General features: G+C 35.5%; 1 pseudogene; it reads left to right on the top strand.

Moving 5' to 3' along the window:
• The first annotated feature begins 1256 nt into the window (after positions 1-1256).
• On the top strand, positions 1257-5322 carry LOC109152785 (annotated as a pseudogene).
• The last annotated feature ends 5517 nt before the right edge of the window (positions 5323-10839 follow it).

Here is a 10839-nt window from a genome sequence, read left to right as displayed (position 1 = left end):
GACATGGCGGTTTTTAGATTTTGGGACCCGCCATTTTTGTTTATCCAGATGTGTCATTTTCTTTTACGGAGTATTATTTTTCTTTAATAACATTTTGGTAAAAATTAAAATTAATCACCAATAGTTTGATGGTAATAACCAACTTGATTGACGTAGTGGTTCAGCACTTCATCCTTTAATGGAATAAATTATTTGGTCAATTTTCTATTACTTACAGCCCGTTTGGTTCCCTGAAAAATATTTGAAGGGTAATGGAATTCAAATTCCATAGAAAACAAATTACCAGAAAAATAGATTCCATTGTTTGGTTAGTGGAAAAGAAATTACTGGAAATATAAATTCTATTGTTTGGTTGGGTTTGGAATAGTAAGGAATTATGAATATAAAGACCAATATGCCCTTAACAATAATTTATACATGTGTAGTTAATAAATTTTGATGATGGCAAAATAGTATAATAGTACTATATTTTCTTCCCAACTCATTTGGAAAACAAAATACCAATGTTTAGGTAGGATTTTCTTTTCCTTCACCTTTGGGAAGTCAAATTCTCATGGAAAAGATTTTCCATCCAACCAAACAAGGTAAAACAACATTTTCCTACATTTCATGGAAAATCTTTTCCATGGAATTTGATTTCCATCCAACCAAACACCCCCTTAGTGTGCTGACGGAGGACGAGGGATTAGTCTTCTGGCTATCGGATGGAGGGATACCTTTGAACAACTAAAAAAAAATAGTTTGATGGTAAAGAACCATAATCTATAGGCACCACTTTTAGGTGGGACAACTGCCCTGGAGATATAAGGTTGCTCCATACCCAAATCTAAGAATTCAACTCTTCACTTTAGTTAAATGAATCCCTTTCACTCAATTTTTTTTTTTTTTTTTGGAATAAGGGTCAAATAGGCCATTGAACTAGACACTAAAATACAATTAGGCCATCCAACTCAAAAAAACTACAATTAGGTCCTTGAACATGACAAATTAAAACAATTGAACCCAAAGTGACCTATTGACCTGGTAATTAGATGACATGGCTGTAAACAAATTAATTTTTTGAAAAATAAATATTTTAATTATTTTAAATTTAAAGAAAGAAAGAAAGAAAAAAATCTCTGGCCACCCCTTCCCCCTCCTTTGTGGACCTGTTTTCGTCTCCGAAGAGCCACGAAGACCATTTAGAATTCTTTCAAGCTGAAGTAGTACCGTGACTACTATGCCTCCTTGATTCCATTACTCAAACCCAAAGCTTCATGGGAAAATGGTCTTTGATCAGAACAAAGCTCTCAGCTCTTCAGACTCACCTCTCTGATCTCTCCTCCGCCGCCAATGACAACCCTCTCTCGGCGGACCTTCTCCGGTCACTCTCCGCCACCATTTCCGACGGGCTGTCTCTTCAGTTCGCTGCCACAACCCCAACCCTCCCCGATGGGAAGCTCAAGACGCAGAACAACATCTACTCCTTGCTCGCAAAAATCGATAGCCTTAGCAGGGACCTCGAGGTTCTTATCAAGAGCGGCGTTCTCTGCGAAAACGGCGTCGTTTGGTCGAGTAGTTATTCGAAGAGGGAGTCGTTTAGGTGGTCGTCAGCCTACTCGATTCCACTTCTTCGCCGGTGATTAAGGAGAAAACCGTCACCGGCAAAAATTTCTACCGTCGACTCGAGCAAGCTGTTATTTCATCTTCTTTTTTTTTTTTTGAAGTTTTTTATTTAAAAAATTATTAAAATAATTTTTAACCTCCATGTCATCTAATTACCTGGTCAACAAGTCACTTTGGGTTCAATTGCTTTAATTTGTCATGTTCAAGGACCTAATTGTAGCATTTTTGAGTTGGATGGCCAAATTACATTTTAGTGTGTAGTTCAATGGCCTATTTGACCCTTATTCCTTTTTTTTTTTAGTACAATTGTTAACTATTATTTTCATTTTATATATGTTAAGAACTCAAGTCCTTTTTGCTTAAAGCAACTCTTTTTTTAAATACTTTTTATGTGATTGACCATATGAAATGCAACCAAATATAACATTTTTTTATGTATCATGTGTTGTCAACCATTTTTGCTTTACCTCATTACTCAATTTAGTATCGATAATAGTGTTTTTTTCTCAATTTAGTCATAATTGAGCTTTTGAGCTTAATTAGGTCCTTTACTTTGATGTTTTTACTCAATTAAGTCCTCAATTGTTATAATGAAGAATTATATTGAGAAAAATTATTATAGTCAATGACTAAATTAGATAAAATCACTATAATTGAATACTAATTTGGAAAAAATTATTATAGTCGAGGACTAAATTATGTATTAATAGATGTGAAATTACCAAGCTATCTTAGCATAGGACTCAATTGAATAAAATCATCAAAGTCGATGACTTAATTAAGCACAAAAAGTTATTTATAACTAAATTGAGAAAAATTACTATAGTCAATAACTAAATTGGGTATTTACTTGTTTACCTCATCGATTATTTGTGTATACAAGACAAACCACGTCATGTATGATAGGATAAATCTAGTATAATAATCATGTTATATTTACTCAACCACCAACGACATACCTTCTTTGTTATACATGATATTGTCACCACCAAATAAAACAAATATTTAATTTTATATTAGTTAATTAGTAAAAATTTATATTTAAAACGAGAAATCATACAACCTCAATTAATTATGACTTTTAAATATGATTCTTCACTTTTTATGTAAATAACTATGATCCCTTACCAAAAATAAATAAATAAACAAATAAATAAAAATGAAAGTAAAAATAAAAAACCATGATCCCTTCATTTTGACTTAAGTTGTTCATTTAGTTTATATATGTAACAGAACTAAGATATAAGATATTTGCTCAAAGTAGGGTTGGCAATACATATTATGACATTATTGTTGGCGGTACCAATAGCCTAGTTTAAGTTGACTAGTGGTTGGTAAAGAGACTTAACATCTAATAATATTATAATATAGTTGCCTACAAAATAATTAGCAATATGAATGACAATATATACTACTACACAGTTACTAACGACTTTCAGTAACCTAACCCGACATTGTTAATAGTTGGTAACGGCCAACTCAAACCCAATTATAATTGCCTACTGACTCATAGTAAGGTTAGTAGTACAAATTACCCTAACCTAGTCTCTTTGATGACTATTTTAGTTTTTTTAATCATATATAACAATAGGTATGTTTGTTTGTTATGCACCTATGCTTTAGCTTTTGGTTTCATGAGCTTCTTCATACTACTATATTGGCTCACTTAGGTTACTTTGGTACAATTGGGTGATTTCTCATCTCTCATTGCTTGAAGGTCAAATGACACTCATTCTCTTGGTGTCTCTCACCCTTACAACATAAACGTAGTTGATGTTTGAAATATTTGAATTATTATTTCATTTATTTTTGTTTTATATTGGTGTTGTAATTTAATAGATGTAGCACTATACCTGTAGTTTTCTATTATAACCTCACGTCTTTGTCTATAACCAATTTGATAGATATATAATTAGTGTACTTTTGGATAATACATGATTTTGATTTAATCATGGGTTAAAATTGCACTAATTCATATTATTTGGCTTTATTTTGTGAATAAAAAAATGTTGCGGTGAGAATACACAAAAATGGGAGAAACGTTGGGTATTTATGAAGAATTTAAAGTTGGCTTTGAAGAGATGGAAGACTTGGACTCATAATGGAACATTTTGTACCGCGTTGGCATATGGAAGAAGCTGATAAAAACAAATGAAGAAAACATAATGACTCATATTATACCGTGTGGTCACGTCATACATCTTAGTTTAACAATTCAATTCTCAAATTTCAGTTTCAACCACATCCGTTTCAAATGACAATGGTCTCCTTATTTCTTGCATGAATCTGGACACTTTTTGAGGAAGATTAGCTTGGGGGATATGGATTTTTTATTATCTTGATCATTTTTTAAAATCATTAGAGACTTTTACTAGTTTCTTTCCATATATAGGCTTTTGAATTTCTTTCTTTTTCCATCGAACTTTCTTTAGAATAATTTTTTTTTAGTAGAGTTTTTTCCACTTTTGGTCCCTCGACTTCACTTGTGGTGACAAATGGGATTCACGACTTTTATTCCGGACATAATAGGTGCTCAACTTTAATTTTTTTTCCACATTTGGTCCCATCCGACCAAGAACCCGGCCAACCCACCGGAATTAGACTCAACCCTTGTTATGTTAAGGATATTCTAGTCATTTCTAACCCATGTTTAAAATAATTAAATATAAAATTTATTCTGTATATACACCTCATTCTCGCCTATCTCTGTTAAAATCGAAGGTGTGCGAAGAAGGAAGATATTTCTTCGCACGGTGAGGTATTATTTTCACCAGCTCGTCTTCGCCCTCCACTTCTGCCACTAGAACGGCGTCACCCACCGTGACATCAAGCCCCAGAACCTCCTCCTCGACAAGGACGGCAAGCTCAAGATCTCCGATTTCGACCTCTCCGCGCTACCGGAGCAGATCCAGAACGGCCTCCTCCACACCGCGTGCGGTACTCCGGCCTACACCGCCCCGGAGGTGATGATCAGGAAAGGCTACAACGGCGCCAAGGCCGACGCGTGGTCTTGCGGCGTCATCCTCTTCGCCTTCCTCGCAGGGTACCTCCCATTCGACGACAGCAATATATCAAACATGTACCGTGCAATACGAAGCCGCGCGTTTCAGTTCCCGGATTGGATCACAAAGCCCACCCGGAGCATAATTTTCCGGCTGCTCGATCCCAATCCGGTAACCAGAATGTCCATCGAGGAACTGATGAAGCTCCTGTGGTTCAAGAAGTCATCATCAGTGATAGATTTGACAGACGAACATCAATTCGGGAACCAAGAGTTCGACAAAGATTGCAAACACTTAACCAAAATGAACGCATTCGATATCATTTCAATGTCTCCCGGGTTGGATCTATCAGGGCTATTCCAGGCGGGATTGAACAAGAAAGAAATGAGATTCACCACAAATTCCGAGGTTGGAGAGGTTGAGGAGAAGGTAAAGAAGATCGGGAGTGAAGCAGGGTATAGGGTGGAGAGGGGAAAGGGAGGGGGAATCAGACTGGTAAAAGCAAGAGTAACGTTAATGGTGGAAATTCTTCAAGTGGCGCCGGAGCTATGGCTGGTGGAGATGAAGGTCGTCAATGGAGAAATGGAATTTGAGGACACAGTGGGAGGAGTTGAGAGTTGGGTTCAAAGAAATATCTTGTTTCATGCTAGTATAACAATACAACCATGAATCTTGAACCAGACAACGCTGGTGATTGTCGCCGAGCTTCTACCAGGCGAGAATGAGGTGTATATACAGAATAAATCTTATATTTAATTATTTTACATGGGTTAGAAATGACTAGAATACCCTTAACATAACAAGGGTTGAGTCTAATTCCGGTGGGTTGGCCGGGTTCTTGGTCGGATGGGACCAAATGTGGAAAAAAAATTAAAGTTGAGCACCTATTATGTCCGGAATAAAAGTCGTGAATCCCATTTGTCACCACAAGTGAAGTCGAGGGACCAAAAGTGGAAAAAACTCTTTTTTAGTATTATTGACTCTATTACAAGGTAGTATATGTTCTATACTTTCTCAATCTATTGCAGCACAAAAAGTCAAGACCCCACCATCGGAGTTTGATCTTGTGACCTTCCCTCAAGGGGAGCCACAGAGGTGCCACCTGAGCACAAGGTGCTTGGCCTTTAGAAGAATTTAATGGATGGGTTCTAAACCATTGTTTATAGCTATGGATTGTTGAAGTTTCAATTCATTTTTGCAATAGTGAGTTCTTATTGTTCACTTTTTTTTTTTTTTTTTTTTTTGAAACCGAAAAGCATATATTACTTAAATAGAGTCAAACTCTAAAACATGAACAAGAGAAAGGAAAAGAGACCAAAAACAGAGTCCACACGATCAGACTTGGACAAGGCCTCCCTAGCAAGAAAATGGGGCGACCCTGTTCGCAGATCGCTTAGCAAACAAAAAGTTAAGATTGACAAAGTCAGTAGCTAGTTTCCTAATGTAATTAACAATGAGATCAAAATATGTAAACACATTGCAGTTTTGGATTCTAGTGACCACCTTCAACGCATCAGTCTCTACCTCCACATAATCCTCGTTTCAACACCTCTATGACACCCATTGCTTCTGCCTCATCTGACTTGAAGATGTTGGTGATAATGAACCAAAATCGATTTAAAATCCCAAAAATAATATTTATATATACACACACAAATATATAAATATTATTGGATATTTATCCGATATATATATATACACACAAATATATATAAAACGGACCCAAAGGTTATATATACATGTATATCTAAGAAAAGATATACCAATATATATCAACCAAAATTGGAGCTAATAATCCTCAGATTATAAGTCCAATCCAACGAATATATCAAAAGAGGGAGAACGGATTTTTGTTTAAAAGCATAATCCAAAACAAGAAAGATTAGTACGAGTTAGGCGAGGTGCCTTTCTTTCCTTAAAACCTTACTTGCCACCTCCCAAAAGTGCTAGGAGCGTTGTGGCCTAGGTTTCCCAGGATAAAACGTACAACGGTTCGACGTTTGAGCACCCAAACGAACGAACCCGGCAAACAAGAGCACGGGCAAAACACAGCTTCAAGAATGGAGTAGGAGCAGAATTTTGAGAAGAAAAGAGAATTTCAGTGTGTGTGTTCTTGTGTTGTTTCTCACTTTCTCTCTATCACTGTCACTTTTTCTTGAAAAAAAATTGCTCCCACAACATGTTTATATAGGAGATTTAGGATTTAATAGCATATTCATGGCACATAAAACCCAACATTAATCCAATTTAATAATTGGATAATAACGTTTGAAACGGTCGTACTTATTATCGAAATAATATCAACGGTCACGAACTTAATTCCGATTAATTCGTATCGACCATAACGACCTAGTTCAAAATATCTGAGTAACCGAGAAGTTCGTATAAATCCAAAAGTTTAACGAATTGGGACCGCAAATCACACCCGAGTGGTCCGCAAGCACCGAAACGGTGCAACACGAATCAATGCATATAACATTGATTCGTGCTCACCAAATCTAAAAGTCACAAAAGGAGCTCACACATAAGCACGAAAGGAGCACGGAACTTTTCAATTCCATGCAACATTCGTCTATGCATATTTGCTACATTCCCAATTCCAAAGCTTAATTAAGCTTTCAAAACAAAGGAACTTTCGTGCATGCACCTTTCGTCCATGCATCATTAAGCCACGAAAGGTGCATCCCAATTCCAAAACTTTATAATTAAGGTTTCAAAGCTTAATCCACTTAAGCACCAACTTTCGTGCAGTGCAACGAATGTTATTAGAATGCTAATTTTAATTAGCATCTAAACTTAAGTTTTTGACTTCTCTCAAATAGGTTCACTTTTGAGAATCAATTTCTCATTCACCTATTACCCATTTTGAGCTTACATTATATCAAATTCTTCGTCTCACTACGAAGAACCCGAATCCACATTGACCCGACCCAAATTGGAAGTGAATCCCACATATATTTGTACCACAAAATAATCACTCAAAATGCCATTTTAATACTATTTTTTCAACAGAAGATACCAGGCCAATGGACCTCTTTAGCAGCAGTACAATGTCCATTTTCATCCCTCAACACAAGCTTGAAGTCCATTTTCTTTTGAGTAAAATCCAACGCTGCATCCATATTCAACTTCTTCCAACCCATCGGAGGTTTAGTCCAACGGGCAATCTGAGCAAGCGTATTCAATGTGGTAACCTGACCAGAATTGGCAGCCACCAATTCATGAAAAAAGACTTGAGCACCCCTAAAAGTAGTATGAGCAGGGATGACCACATGATTCCAGACTTTCTCATTTCTCGCCTCCCAAAGCTTCCAACAAACAAAAATAAGTAAACATAAATGGTTAGTAGGCAAAGACTTAAAATGTAGCTCCAACCATTCATGAAAATCTTGATAGCTCCACATTTGCTTCCCTTAGACGATATGCTAAAGGAGTTTGAATAAAAGAACAATCATTGTTAGGTAGCAAAGGATCACCCCAAACTCTAATAGAGGCTCCATCCCCCACTATCCATCTCACTCCATTTCTAAGCACATTATGAGATTCAAGGATGCTTCGCCAAATGAAAGAAGGGTTTCCCCCGAATTTAGCATAAAAAAAAAGGAGTGTGTAGGATAATATCGGGCTTTATAAACTCTAGCAAGGAGGGACTCAGGGTATTGGATCAATCTCCACGCTCTTATTGTTCATAATTTTGCCAAACAATTGTAAGTATTTATCAATTTATCATGTTGAATTCCATTATTATTTTAGTATATTAAGTAGTGACCAATGCTTAATTTGCTAATTGATCAATTGATATTTGAATTGTCAATCTATTATGGTTGTTATTAATTTAATATATATGGTACATAGCAATAACTTGATGTGTGTTGTTCTTAATGAGAATTTGAGATTATGATTGTAATAAACTCTGTGTGTGTTTATTAATCATGACTTAGATCTTTTTTGTTTCTAATGCTATCAATTAATTATTTTATGAGGTTGATAATAAATTGGTAAGGAAAATAACTATAAAGGTTTCATAGTTATCAACGAATTTAGAAATGATTAGTGTTGTCAAGCACTTTGTACTTAGATGACATGTAGCGACTCTCACGTATGAGAAGTTATAAGATCGAGCCTCAGTAGAGGCGGAGCTCCTTGATAAGGAACCGTCTCTGGTTTTTCCATTTTCTTTGTGAGGGAGCAACTTGGGTCCATTAAATATATTTTTAAATTTTCCCTTTTTTAAATATTTTATTTAATATATTTTAATATATTCATCGTTTTAATGCTAAACAAATATATTGGGTATTGGAGCAACGCCAAGTTACATAGCCTAGGGTAGACTGCAAGTTTCCATCGTCACTCAAAAAAATACTCGAAAGTAGGGGTGTGTGTGTTTTGGTTTTCAGTTCGATTTTTTTTTTTTTTTTTTTTTTTGGGTTCGGTTTTGAAAAAATGAAACCATTCGATTTCAAATTTTAGTTCGATTCGGTTTGAGAGCTCAAACATTTCCTAACTAATTCTCTTGCGAACATAATTATTTATTTATTTTCATTAATAATTTAAATTTAAAAATCTAAACAACAAGTCCACAATGCATATTTCAAATTTTCCAATCTAAAACATATCCAACCAAACTGACTTCTTCACCTGTGTCTGCCATTCGAACCAAACCGAAACTATTTGGTTTATAAAATATAAAACCAATCAATTTTTAATAATAAACCAAAACCTAACCGTTTAATTTGGTTTCAGTTCGATTCAACTAATCCAAACCGATCAAAATGCCCAATTGTCCATCCCTACTTGAAAGGGAGCGTTATGTTGTGCAACCGTATGCACCATACAAGATGCACACGAAATTGGATCCATCATTTTTATACTATAGATCCATCATTTCTATACTATACATTCATAATTTCTAAACTGTAGATTCATAATTTCTATACTATAGATTCATAATTTCTAAACTGTATAGTTATCAAATTATGAACATATATAGTTCAGTGATTTATGAATACAGAGTTCAACAATTGGGAATATAAACATTGAAAATTATGAACATAGAGTTTTGCAATTGTGAATATAAAGTTCAATAATTATGAATCTATAGTATAAATATTATGAATCTATAATATAAAAATTATGAATCCAATTCTGTGTGTATACATCATGGTGCACACGGTTGCACAACATAATTTGCCACTTTCATTGGTATTGTAAGCTCGGTATGAGTTAATACAAAACTAGACACTGTTTTTGGACTTTTGGTATAGCCAATAATTTTCCCCGTAGCACAATAACGGAACATTTTTTTTTTAATTTTAAATCAATCTCTTTAACAGTAAAATATAATTAGACGCCATAATACAACAGCCTGTCTAGCTCAGTTGATAGAGCGCAAGGCTCTTAACCTTGTGGTCGTGGGTTTGAGTCCCATGGTGGGCAATTTGTCTTTTACCCTTCCCCTTCCATCGAAAGAAGGAATGGTTACAGCAGTATTGTTCATTATTATTAACTGTCTGGACTCTGGAGTTTATTAGCATAGCAACACAGTTTGCATTTGCCACTTTTGATTCAACCACGACTGTGTTGCCAACGTTGTTGCTGCTGAATTTTACTAGCAAGTAAACGCGAGGAAGAAACTCATCAAAACAACGAGAGGAAAAAAAACACTGAAACTGCAAACAAAACTAAACCAATAAAACAAAGCAAAGGGAAACAACAATGTGAAAATAATTGAGTAACAACCGGTAGCGGTGGGGATGGAGGGGTGGGGCAAGGCGTAACCGGTGGCGAAGGCGGAGATTGGATGAGAAGACGGTGAAGGCAGAGAAGACAATGAAGGCAGACGCTCTTTGCAGTGGAGATGGCGGCAGGGGAAGACGATTAGAGGCAGTTGATTTCAAAGGAGTTTTCGGTCTAGCTTGAGCTTGATTGTAAGGAAATTGAGCTTCCGCCTCCGATCCTCTTACTTCAGGGAGGCGGCGGCCATGTAGAAAACTAACTTGATCTATTTGGTAAACATATATACATATGTTTTTAATTTTAGAATTGAGTTTATTCTTTTAAAAAAGATTTTGTTTTATTAATTTTTTAAATTATTTTCTTTAATATATTCATCATTTTAATGTTAAACAAATACGGAGTATATTAGGTATTGGAGCAACGCCAAGTTACACATCGTAAGGTAGTGACTGCGAGTTTTCATAGACACTCAAAAAATACTTCAAAGTAGAGGTGG

The sequence above is a fragment of the Ipomoea nil genome, unplaced genomic scaffold (genome assembly GCF_001879475.1).
Source record: "Ipomoea nil cultivar Tokyo-kokei standard unplaced genomic scaffold, Asagao_1.1 scaffold2480, whole genome shotgun sequence".
NCBI classification, from domain to species: Eukaryota; Viridiplantae; Streptophyta; class Magnoliopsida; order Solanales; family Convolvulaceae; genus Ipomoea; species Ipomoea nil.
Note: the sequence above shows the minus strand (reverse complement) of the source record. Positions and strands in the feature narration are given on the sequence as shown.